This window comes from Thalassophryne amazonica, chromosome 16 (genome assembly GCF_902500255.1).
Source record: "Thalassophryne amazonica chromosome 16, fThaAma1.1, whole genome shotgun sequence".
In the NCBI taxonomy this organism is placed as follows: Eukaryota; Metazoa; Chordata; class Actinopteri; order Batrachoidiformes; family Batrachoididae; genus Thalassophryne; species Thalassophryne amazonica.
In genome coordinates, this window is record NC_047118.1 from 45,344,830 (window position 1) to 45,358,554 (window position 13,725).

The 13,725-nt window shown below is 41.6% G+C and overlaps 1 pseudogene; it reads right to left on the minus strand.

Moving 5' to 3' along the window:
• Nucleotides 1-13,725, minus strand: part of LOC117527209 — a 65,971-nt pseudogene that overhangs the window by 11,421 nt on the left and 40,825 nt on the right.

The following is a 13,725-nucleotide window of genomic DNA, read 5'->3' on the forward strand; positions in this document are numbered from 1 at the left end:
AAGTACTTCGGGCGGCAGAGTTGGAAGCAGGACAGAACTGCTCATTTTGTAACACAATATAAATGTCTGTCTTTTACAGAACCCACGAGTAAACAACTTCAATCATAACACACTTGATGTCATCATTCATGTGTGCAACACAAAGAACAATTGTTTTTTCAATGAGTCTACCATGATCCAGCAGCAGTTGGGCAGTAGTCAAGTGTCCCTCTGAGGCTGCCGTCATCAAAGCTGTTCGACCCTGCTGGTCAACGATGTTTATGTCCGTTCCGTGTTTCAGTAACATCTCCACCACCTGACCAACAGATAAGGATACAGAAACACAAAGAAAATGAAGCATTCTCAGACAAAATGCCAATGGCGCTCCCTATGTTTATACAGAGACAAGCGTGCTCACTACTCACTGCGTAGCTACTGAATTATTTTTAAGATGGCGGATGGTAGTAAATTTTCAGAAATATGTCCAACAGTCACATTCAGAGGCTAAAAATGCCTCTGAGCAAGAATGTGGTCTCACACAATCAACATAGCCCTGCTTCCACATTGGACCTATTAAAAGGCTCCACCTGCCACAATGCAGAAGGAGGAGGGGGAAGGGTTGAGGAGGAGTGGCCAAGGAGAGAAGCTTTGTTTCTGTCTTGATGTGTGGTGCAAAATTTACATCTAGTGGCAGAAAATATAAATCATTTATACAAACCCAATTCCAATGAAGGTGGGACATTGTGTGAAATGTAAATAAAAACAGAATACAATGATTTGCACATCCTCTTGAACCTATATTCAGTTGAATACACCACAAAGACAAGATATTTAATGATTAAACTGATAAATGTTATTGTTGCTGTGCAAATATTTGCTTATTTTGAAATGGATGCCTGTAACACATTTCAAAAAAGCTGGGACAGTGGTATGTTTACCACTGTGTTACATCACCTTTCCTTCTAACAACACTCAATAAGAGTAAGGGTTTGCATTGGAATATATGCATTTTTTATGTAATGGGTTTTTTAATGACACTTTGTGAAAATATTGAGAACAGTCTATGGTAAATGCAGTTTCATTCTGGGGCAGACACGCAACAATATGTGGACTCACAAGGTGTTTTAGGTCTTGGTGGAAATGTACACTTGAATGAGTGCATTGCTTTTCAATCAAAGCTACAATAGATGCTAAAGAGAGAATTTGAACACTCTAGTGTCCGAATCAAACTAAAACCTCTGTCCAGTCTGTGTTTCTTACTGTACCTGCCAGTGGCCTCGCCTCACAGCGCTGAACAGAGGTGCGACACCGCGCCTGTTGACTTGATCAACAGCAGTCCCCTGATCCAACAGAAGCCTACAGACAGACATCTTGCCACTCCCTGCTGCTGCAGTCAGAGCTGACGTAAGAACACAGACTTTGTGTCACATTACACAATTATAACCACTTTAATGTGCATCAGCCTCTAATCAAGATGATCAATTATAGTGCTGAACATTGTGGACCCATCATAAAATGATTTTTAAAAAGTGAAAAAACAAAAACATTACGAGTATTGCACACATCACATGACAGAGATGAGCTCATCAACTTGGACATTTCATCATCACGAAATGGAAAATGACTTTCACTAATATCAAATAAAACTGCATATTTGACCTCAGGTTTTGTTTTTTTTTTCATATAAGAAAAGTACCTGTCTCTCCCCACAGACTGTCAGAAGTGTTCATCTCAGGTCTCTCCTCCTCTACCTTATCTTCTTCAGGAGGATACAGCAAATATGACACGATCTTCACACACACAGTCACAGATACAATTTTGTAAGAGTGCTCCCCACGTGAATATATTCATAAATGTATTTTCATAAAGTACCAACTGGAATCTTTATGTGTGTACCTCTGTGTGGCCCATTCCAGCGGCTGCAATCAGAGCCTGCTGCAGAGCCTGGCTCCTGCTCACCCCCCTCTGGCCACAGCAGGAAGTGCAGCTCCAGTCTGCACACTTCAGCAAGAAGTGCAGTGCCTCCATGTGGCCCCGGTGAGCCGCGTGCACCAACACACAACGACCTGACTTATCCACATGACCCACCTGCATCGACAAAAGCAGCTATAAATACTTATTCTCTGGGCTTCTAATTCATTTGAAGTACTTTACTGTGATCTGTTTGAGCCTGTGACTTACATGTTTGACACTGACTCACTGATACAACAGTACAAGGTTCAGTGTGCATTCATCATTCCTATTTCATGTTTTACTGCAAGATGTCAGCTTCTGTACAGCATAAATTAAGAAATATTTCTCTCTCCTTACGAAATCATGATGATGTGAGCTTAATCATAACATAACATTTCACTTTATATTCTTGCACGTTGAGGCATAAATTCGGGATCAGTGTTGCAGATGAAATGTAATTGTGTCACAATCACTTATGATCTTTCAACGTTACCTAAGGTTAAAAATCATTTGACCAATATTGAGATTTAAAACCTCTTTTTCAAGAGTGACCTGGCCAAAAGAGCAGCACAAAAGAGATTATGGCAAACACACAAAACACAAATAAAATACAGTCTCAGCTTCACACTCTGCAGAAAAAAAGGAGATTATACAGTGAAGTCACAAGATCCAATTGAACTAATTCACCTGTGATTTATAACTGTCTTAAATTTCCCCAGAGATACAAGATGTGTCAATTTCAAGTCCTTCTGCAAATCAATAGGTGATTTTCTTTGTTTGGATCCACATAAGCTTCCACAGGGTGTTGACTAGTCTACGTCTATGCCTCATGTTTGTGATTCATAGTGAAACCCAGTGGGTCCCAATACTGGTCCTCTGATACAGTTTCTCTCTGTCTATGCTCTACCCACAGCTAACAGACTATTGTTACATTGTTTGGTGCATGTGCACTGAGTACTCCACATGCCACTCATGCAGAACACCGTGGGGAGCAGCACTTTTTAATGCGGGCGTGCATGATCCTCCATGTAAATACATGGACATGACTTAATCTCCGGATAACACTGAGACAAATGTCTGTGACCTGCCCAAAGAAAGGTGGACACAGTCCCTTAAACGTGACAATCAGAACAACAAGACAATATATAATAGATAACATTGGCACCGTCACCTGTATTCCTGTATGCACATTTTTGTCACAGCTTTATTCATAAAAATCATTCAGTACTACAATAATAAACAGCTTGGATGAAACTACATTTAATGTTTTGATTCAAAGGTGCTTCACACAAATGATAGCTGTGTTTGGGAGGAAAGCCGGGAAAACTGTGAACTTTTTCATCAGGAAGCTTGTCAGGGAGATTACAGAGTGCTATAAAATGCAATGTTTCATTCACTCACTCACTCATCTTCAACCGCTTACTCCAATTCAGGCACATGGGGGGCTGGAGTCTATCCCAGAAGTCATAGGACATGAGGCCGGGTACACCCTGGACAGGACGCCAGTCTGTCACAGTGCCACATATAGACAAACAAACACATTCACACTCACATGCAAATGAACAATTTAAAGTCTCCAACTGACCTAACCTGGATGCCTTAGGATGTGGGAGGAAGCTGGAGCACCCGGAGGGAACCCAAACAAACACGGGGAGAACATGCAAACTCCACACAGAAAGGCCACAGGTGGGAATCGATTCCATGACCTTCTTGCTGTGAGGCAACAGTGCTAACCGCTAATCCACCGTACTGCCCTCACTTTAAAAAAGGAACTGCTGTCTCGTTGAGACAACGGTTCAAAGTGATTAATATCACTTTGAGCAGATGGAATTAGTTAATCAGTGAAATCACCTGGTGGAATCAGTGGAAAAAACCTGAACCCTCTTGGCCCTTTCTGGAACAAGTTGCCCACCCCTGGACTATTGGTTCTGTCAGTGTCTCTTAGCTCTTGATTGACTGAGCACACTTGAGGAGCTAATCAGCTGTTCGCAGAGTAGGAGAGATAAAAAAAATGTCCAGGTTAGAGGTTCCTGAGGGAATGGGAAACACTGCATAAACCAATTCCTCAAAATAGCTACTGAATATTAAGTATCCCTTTATTTAAGAATGAGGCCCAAATTCTGTCTTGCCTATTACTCCATTTTTCTTGAAACCAAATCAATTTGTCCTTGGATGACCATGGATAAATCCACCAAGTTTGGTCCATATTGGAGTAAAACATTTAGATCTACATTGTTGACAGACAGACAGACACACACATACACACTAGACTGAAAATAGTACATTCTCATCCGGAACAACAGAGGGGAGTAAACGTAAACGACAACCCAGTTAACTTTGTAATACTAGAGACTAAAGGCACCTTGACAATTACACGAGTTTGATCCCTGCACTGCCGTGCAATTCCTCGTGTCAATGTGTTCTGCTTTGTCCTGCTGGGCGCCATGCTATATAAAAAAAATCATTTTGTAGCCGATGACACATTTGCTCTCACAAATTGGCTGATGAAACCATTCTCTCATTGCTCCCAGAATCACAGAGAAATCATCTACAGCTGCAGGTTGTCTCGTGCTTGTTGTGTGGTGGAGAACGCATTCAGAATCTTTTCTCAAAGGTTGTTGTTGTTCATTTGGCTGAAACCGTTTTTTGTGTTTGGGGTCGCCACAGCGGATACAGCCAGATCCGCAATGGTAGGTGGCACAAGTTTTATGCCGGATGCCCTTCCTGACACAACTCCAGTGTTACCTGGAGAAACACACAGCCACTAGTGTTCCAAAGAGGTCTCCCATCCAAGTACTAACCAGGTCCTGCACTGCTTAGCTTCTGAGATCTGACGGGATCAGGCTGACACAGAGCAGATCGGCTGCAGAATCTTGTCTCAAAAGTAATTATTTCTAATATACAGTATATATTATAATGGATTGGTAAAACAGTTTCATTTTCATTCCTTCTCATGAGTTAGATAATGTATCTGTAAAATTATGTTTATTATAGATGTAACATCTCGTCATAATCGTTCAGATGCCCTGCGCGCAATGAGATGCAATGACACACGTTGGCATGCAGTGACACGCAGTGTTTTCAAATAGGTTGTGCAATGTTCACGACGATTTCAAGAAATTAATGCATGCCAGAAGTTTTGAACATTTCAAAATTTTCTTAGTGCACTGGCACACAGTTGCGCACAGTTCACGCACGTTTACTTACTGGCACGCCAGATTGCATGCCAGTGCAGGGATCAAATTTGTGCAAATGTCAAGGTGCCTTAACAAGGAGATAAATACCTTTGCTTTGTGCTGGGTTAGCATGGAGATGATGTCCAGATTTCCAGCAGCAGCAGCCAATCCCAGCGCAGTTAAGCCATCATGTGACTGAGCATCCACCTAGACAAGACAAGGAATTTTAAACTTTTTGGCAAAAACAAACAGCAAAAAACCATGATGACCGCACTGTCCACCCAAACATGTTTTTGTAAGACCAACAAAGGTGTTGCAGATTTTCCTTGTAACTCATCACCTAATATCAACTTCACCATAGCAGGCCTGACTTGCACTGAAAAAAGTATGAATGTATCATCTGAAGTACTGTAAACATGAGGCACACACACTCTCACCACATACTCACTCATCTTCAACTGCTTACTCCACCTAAGGGTCATGGGGGGCTGGAGCCTATCCCAGCAGTCATGGTGAGACGGAGTACACCCTGGACAGTCTGTTGCAGGGCCACATACAAACAGACAAACACATTCATACCTGCATGTACACCTATGGACAATTTAAAGTGTCCATGCCACCTAACCTGCATGTCTTTGGAAGTGGGAGGAAGCACCCAAAGGGAACCCACAGGGAGAACATGCAAACTCCACACAGAAAGGCCACAGGTGGGAATCGATCCCATGACCTTTTTGCTGTGAGGCAACAGTACTAACCACTAAGCAACCGTGCTGCCCCACAACATACTCTTCCTTTATAAACTGCAGTTCATGTGTGGAAAAGGCGTACACAAGGTTCTTATGCCAAAATACAGTTTATAAATGAGGTCCCAGGTCTTAGACTTTGAGTCTTTGTGTTTGGTATCATTGCTGCCATGTCAAATTGCTGCTGCAGTAGTGTTGGACATGACTGATATTACAGTTATAGTGATCAAGTGAATAATCCACATTCCCAAAGGAATCACAAGGAGCAAGTCTGTTTATGGCAAATAAAGTGTACCTGAGCTCCATGATCAAGCAGAAGTGCCACAGCATCTCTGTGGCCAAGGTGGGCATGGACGCACAGAAGGGGAGCATTGTTGAGGACATTGGTACAGTAATCCACATCAGCCCCACCCAGAATCAGCAACCTGCTCACCTAGACAGCCAGCATCCACCTGTTAGTCCAAATGTCTGGCTGTGGTGATACGATGGTGATACGATGTGGTGGTACAGTATACTACCTTGATGTTGGGGGTGTAGAGGTTACGCAGTGATGTGAGAGCAGAGCTCAAGCTCTCCGTGCTGTAGGACAACCACAGCCCCTGCAGAACTGATGATGAAATGCCAAGCTTCTTACTCAGACCCTGGATGTGTAACAAAAGATGGTACAGCTGGAAGATACTGTAGCTGGGAACCACTCAGCGAGTGTGTGCACATGTGTACTTACCTTGTAGATGTGAGCCTTCAGGATGTGATGTCCCAGCTCCAGTGTCTGCTGTCGGTTTAACTTTCCCCCCTGTCTGCACAGCCAGAAAGCCAAGAGAGTGTGACCACTCCTACACACACACACACAGAGAGAGAGAGAGAGAGAGGAAGAGAGAGAGAGAGAGAGAAGAGAGAGAGAGAGAGAGAGAGAGAGAGAGAGAGGAGAGAGAGAGAGAGAGAGAGAGGAGAGAGAGAGAGAGAGAGAGGAGAGAAGAGAGGAGAGAGAGAGAGAGAGAGAGAGAGAGAGAGAGAGAGGAGAGGAGAGAGAGAGAGAGGAGAGAGAGGAGAGAGAGAGAGAGAGAGAGAAGAGGAGAGAGAGGAGAGAGAGAGAGAGAGAGAGAGAGAGAGAGAGAGAGAGAGAGAGAGAGAGGAGAGAGAGAGAGAGAGAGCACAGGAACACTGAGCTTCATGAAGTGTTCTTTTGTCTTGTTTGTTTCCTCTCTCGCTGTGCATCCATATACCTGGGATCACAGAGGAACCTGTCATCCTGTCCTTCCTCCCTCCACATCAGCCACTCCCTGAAGGAGGCGTGGCTTAGCATTCTGCTGCCATCGCTGCGCCTCAGCAGGAAAGAAGAGAGCTGCTCCAACCGCTGCACAAACTCTGCCCACTGCAGAGTTCCTCCAGTCAGGGCGCCCGCATTCACCACCTCAAACAGCTACAGAGACAAGGGCATCACCAGTATCATGCATATGGACACAATAAAAGAACACATACTAAAAAAACACCAGTACAACTACAGTTAGGTAGTACTTTCTCATTACTGACATACACAGATAAAAATCCTGGTACATTTACTTATATTTTGCAGAAAGAGCAGAAAAACAACTTATTTGCAAAGATGCAAAATGTTTATCTGAGAACCAAACAAATGATCCATTGGATTTTGGACAAAGAATCTCACCAATCACAAGTAGTTACTCCTATTTGTTCAAAATTATGACTGTGACACATGCACATTGAGTGCAATGTTATTTAGGTGGGTAATGCTGCAGAAGGTGACATTTATGATACACATGCATGCTCATAAACATACACACACACACACAGATTGATGGTGTGTACCTGCTGGTCGGTTAGCGGCTGCAGTGATGCCACAGTCACGTTAAGCAGAGGTAGAACTCTCTGAAAAGACGACTGGGTGGGAAAACGTATGTTGAGCTGCAGCAGGTAGATTTCTGCAAGACTGACAGGAACCACCTGTACACACAAACACACACATTTCAGTATTTGCAATTGGTTTCAAATGCATGACAAAAACAGAAAACATATTCACCAGGCAGATCATTCAAATCAGTTTCATTGTGAGTGAAATAAATGACTTACTAATTGCAAATACAACATAAATCATTTAGATTTACACATTCCACTAATTACGAACCTTTCATCATGGAGTGATGGACTTTAACCAAAAAAACAAAACCTGTATTAAACAGACTGTAGATGACATTGGATATATATATATATATATATATATATATATATATATATATATATATATATATATATAGTCAGGAGGATACATGAAAAAAATATTGCATTATCATCTAAGGCTAGAAGATGACACTGCCTATGTGTGTGACAATCTGCTCCCATATACTGAATGAGGTATTGTGATTCACACTCTGTAGCAGAAGGTGGTGGTAACATACAACCCCTGGCAAAAATTATGGAATCACCGGCCTCGGAGGATGTTCATTCAGTTGTTTAATTTTGTAGAAAAAAAGCAGATCACAGACATGACACAAAACTAAAGTCATTTCAAATGGCAACTTTCTGGCTTTAAGAAACACTATAAGAAATCTGGAAAAAAAAAATTGTGGCAGTCAGTAACGGTTACTTTTTTAGACCAAGCAGAGGGAAAAAAATATGGACTCACTCAATTCTGAGGAATAAATTATGGAATCACCCTGTAAATTTTCATCCCCAAAACTAACACCTGCATCAAATCAGATCTGCTCGTTAGTCTGCATCTAAAAAGGAGTGATCACACCTTGGAGAGATGTTACACCAAGTGGACTGACATGAATCATGGCTCCAACACAAGAGATGTCAACTGAAACAAAGGAGAGGATTATCAAACTTTTAAAAGAGGGTAAATCATGACGCAATGTTGGAAAAGATGTTGGTTGTTCGCAGTCAGCTGTGTCTAAACTCTGGACCAAATACAAACAACATGGGAAGGTTGTTAAAGGCAAACATACTGGTAGACCAAGGAAGACATCAAAGCATCAAGACAGAAAACTTAAAGCAATATGTCTCAAAAATCGAAAATGCACAACAAAACAAATGAGGAACGAATGGGAGGAAACTGGAGTCAACGTCTGTGACCGAACTGTAAGAAACCGCCTAAAGGAAATGGGATTTACATACAGAAAAGCTAAACGAAAGCCATCATTAACACCTAAACAGAAAAAAACAAGGTTACAGTGGGCTAAGGAAAAGCAATCGTGGATTGTGGATGACTGGATGAAAGTCATATTCAGTGATGAATCTCGAATCTGCATTGGGCAAGGTGATGATGCTGGAACTTTTGTTTGGTGCTGTTCCAATGAGATTTATAAAGATGACTGCCTGAAGAGAACATGTAAATTTCCACAGTCATTGATGATATGGGGCTGTATGACAGGTAAAGGCACTGGGGAGATGGCTGTCATTACATCATCAATAAATGCACAAGTTTACGTTGATATTTTGGACACTTTTCTTATCCCATCAATTGAAAGGATGTTTGGGGATGATGAAATCATTTTTCAAGATGATTATGCATCTTGCCATAGAGCAAAAACTATGAAAACATTCCTTGCAAAAAGACACATAGGGTCAATGTCATGGCCTGCAAATACTCCGGATCTTAATCCAATTGAAAATCTTTGGTGGAAGTTGAAGAAAATGGTCCATGACAAGGCTCCAACCTGCAAAGCTGATCTGTTAACAGCAATCAGAGAAAGTTGGAGCCAGATTGATGAAGAGTACTGTTTGTCACTCATTAAGTCCATGCCTCAGAGACTGCAAGCTGTTATAAAAGCCAGAGGTGGTGCAACAAAAGTGATGTGTTGGAGCGTTCTTTTGTTTTTCATGATTCCATAATTTTTTCCTCAGAATTGAGTGATTCCATATTTTTTTTCCCTCTGCTTGGTCTAAAAAAGTAACCGTTACTGACTGCCACAATTTTTTTCCTGATTTCTTATAGTGTTTCTTAAAGCCAGAAAGTTGCCATTTGAAATGACTAGTTTTGTGTCATGTCTGTGATCTGCTTTTTTTCTACAAAATGAAACAACTGAATGAACATCCTCTGAGGCCGGTGATTCCATAATTTTTGCCAGGGGTTGTACCATTAAGCGGGATGCCAACCGCAATGTTATAAATAAATACTGTGTCAATTAAATACATTTTGCTTCTTGCTGCATCAAGCAGTAGCACTGTATTTCAAAAAATAATACAACTTATAGACTGGTTTGACTTAAATAATATGTTTTTTTCCTTTTCATGACACATTTTTACAACTAATAATTTGGTGTGACTAGGGATGAGTATCAAGGACCGGTTCTTTTTGGGTATCATTAAGAAATTATTCGATCCACCGATATCAATAGCCTTTTTGCTTAATGGTTCCCTTATCAGTCCTTCAGAGCAGCCGTTGATTTTGAGGGTGTTTGTCGGGAAAATGATCATTCTGTCTTGTTGCTGGCAAGAAATGAGAATTGTCCTCCGTTCCGTTCGCACAGCCCCAAATGCTGCGCCACTCTCTGCCGACTCAAGTTAAGAGTCCAGTTGGAATTAATAACTTCACAGCAAATCGCCGCTTTAAATCAAATGACACCTCTTTCCAAACGTTGTAAAACAATCAATGAACTACAATCAACCAAAACATTTTTTCCTCCCAAAATGAGATGTCCTGCCTTCTTTATGAATTACATCCTGACATGCAGCGCAGCTGAGCTCAGCTCAGAAGTATGGAGTGACCTTCATGCCATTAATGTCTGAAAGGAAATGCTTTTGACAAAAATTACAGATTCTGTTTATTTCTATTTATGTCCAGAGATCAAGGATCCAGTGAACAATTTCATATTTATTTACTTTAAGGCTCAATAAAATGTTGTTGACATAGAAAACATGTAAAGCCTACTTGTAGTACACAGAAAATTCACAAGAGGTATTGATAATACCTCTTGTGATCTGGTGGTTGGCTCTCACTGCGGTATTGTATCACTTCCTGTTCCGGAGCACAGCGGTGTTTTTCTGTATCTGTTAGCTGTTTAATCTGCGCAGTTAGATTGATCTAGTTATCTAGATTACGATTTGTTTCCCAGTGTAATCTTTACGTGCCTTAGCTAAAGCACTCCTTCTGCTGAATCACCTCTAAATTATTTACACATTATTCACTTTGCGTGTTTTTAGGAATCCGCTAGCTTAGCGTAGCTACTAGCTCTTAGCCGATTTAGCATGGCGGCTTCTCCTGCTCTCCTGCACTTTTCTGCTCTGGGTGTGAAATGTTTAGTTATTCCTCGGCCTCCTTTAGCAGTAACGGTACTTGTAATAAGTGTAGCTTATTCGTAGCTTTGGAGGCCAGGCTGGGCGAATTGGAGACCTCGCTCCGCACCGTGGGAAAATTCTACAGCTAGCCAGGCCCCTGTAGTCGTGCGGACCAAGGTAGCTTAGCCGCCGTTAGTTCCCCTCTGGCAGATCCTGAGTAGCCGGGAAAGCAGGCTGACTGGGTGACTGTGAGGAGGAAGCGTAGCCCTAAACAGAAGCCCCGTGTACACCGCCAACCCGTTCACATCTCTAACCGTTTTTCCCCACTCGACGACACACCCACCGAGGATCAAACTCTGGTTATTGGCGACTCTGTTTTGCGAAATGTGAAGTTAGCGACACCAGCAACCATAGTCAATTGTCTTCCGGGGGCCAGAGTAGGCGACATTGAAGGAAATTTGAAACTGCTAGCTAAGGCTAAGCGTAAATTTGGTAAGATTGTAATTCACGTCTGCAGTAATGACACCCGGTTACGCCAATCGGAGGTCACTAAAATTAACATTAAATCGGTGTGTAACTTTGCAAAAACAATGTCGGACTCTGTAGTTTTCTCTGGGCCCCTCCCCAATCAGACCGGGAGTGACATGTTTAGCCGCATGTTTCTCCTTGAATTGCTGGCTGTCTGAGTGGTGTCCAAAAAATGAGGTGGGCTTCATAGATAATTGGCAAAGTTTCTGGGGAAAACCTGGTCTTGTTAGGAGAGACGGCATCCATCCCACTTTGGATGGAGCAGCTCTCATGTCAGAATCTGGCCAATTTTCTTAAATCCTCCAAACCGTGACTATCCAGGGTTGGGACCAGGAAGCAGAGTTGTAGTCTTACACACCTCTCTGCAGCTTCTCTCCCCCTGCCATCCCCTCATTACCCCATCCCCGTAGAGACGGTGCCTGCTCCCAGACTACCATAACCAGCAAAAATCTATTTAAGCATAAAAATTCAAAAAGAAAAAATAATATAGCACCTTCAACTGCACCACAGACTAAAACAGTTAAATGTGGTCTATTAAACATTAGGTCTCTCTCTTCTAAGTCCCTGTTGGTAAATGATATAATAATTGATCAACATATTGATTTATTCTGCCTTACAGAAACCTGGTTACAGCAGGATGAATATGTTAGTTTAAATGAGTCAACACCCCCGAGTCACACTAACTGTCAGAATGCTCGTAGCACGGGCCGGGGCGGAGGATTAGCAGCAATCTTCCATTCCAGCTTATTAATTAATCAAAAACCCAGACAGAGCTTTATTCATTTGAAAGCTTGACTCTTAGTCTTGTCCATCCAAATTGGAAGTCCCAAAACAGTTTATTTGTTATTATCTATCGTCCACCTGGTCGTTACTGTGAGTTTCTCTGTGAATTTTCAGACCTTTTGTCTGACTTAGTGCTTAGCTCAGATAAGATAATTATAGTGGGCGATTTTAACATCCACACAGATGCTGAGAATGACAGCCTCAACACTGCATTTAATCTATTATTAGACTCTATTGGCTTTGCTCAAAAAGTAAATGAGTCCACCCACCACTTTAATCATATCTTAGATCTTGTTCTGACTTATGGTATGGAAATAGAAGACTTAACAGTATTCCCTGAAAACTCCCTTCTGTCTGATCATTTCTTATAACATTTACATTTACTCTGAGGGACTACCCAGCAGTGGGGAATAAGTTTCATTACACTAGAAGTCTTTCAGAAAGCGCTGTAACTAGGTTTAAGGAAATGATTCCTTCTTTATGTTCTCTAATGCCATATACCAACACAGTGCAGAGTAGCTACCTAAACTCTGTAAGTGAGATAGAGTATCTCGTCAATAGTTTTACATCCTCATTGAAGACAACTTTGGATGCTGTAGCTCCTCTAAAAAAGAGAGCTTTAAAATCAGAAGTGCCTGACTCCGTGGTATAACTCACAAACTTGTAGCTTAAAGCAGATAACCCGTAAGTTGGAGAGGAAATGGCGTCTCACTAATTTAGAAGATCTTCACTTAGCCTGGAAAAAGAGTCTGTTGCTCTATAAAAAGCCCTCCGTAAAACTAGGACATCTTTCTACTCATCACTAATTGAAGAAAATAAGAACAACCCCAGGTTTCTTTTCAGCACTGTAGCCAGGCTGACAAAGAGTCAGAGCTCTATTGAGCTGAGTATTCCATTAACTTTAACTAGTAATGACTTCATGACTTTCTTTGCTAACAAAATTTTAACTATTAGAGAAAAAATTACTCATAACCATCCCAAAGACGTATCGTTATCTTTGGGCTGCTTTCAGTGATGCCGGTATTTGGTTAGACCTCTTCTCTCCGATTGTTTCTGTCTGAGTTATTTTCATTAGTTACTTCATCCAACCATCAACATGTTATTAGACCCATTCCTACCAGGCTGCTCAAGGAAGCCCTACCATTATTTAATGCTTTGATCTTAAATATGATCATCTATCTTTGTTAGTTGGCTATGTACCACAGGCTTTTAAGGTGGCAGTATTAAACCATTACTTAAAAAGCCATCACTTGACCCAGCTATCTTAGCTAATTATAGGCCATCTCCAACCTTCTTTTCTCTCAAAAATTCGTGAAAGGGTAGTT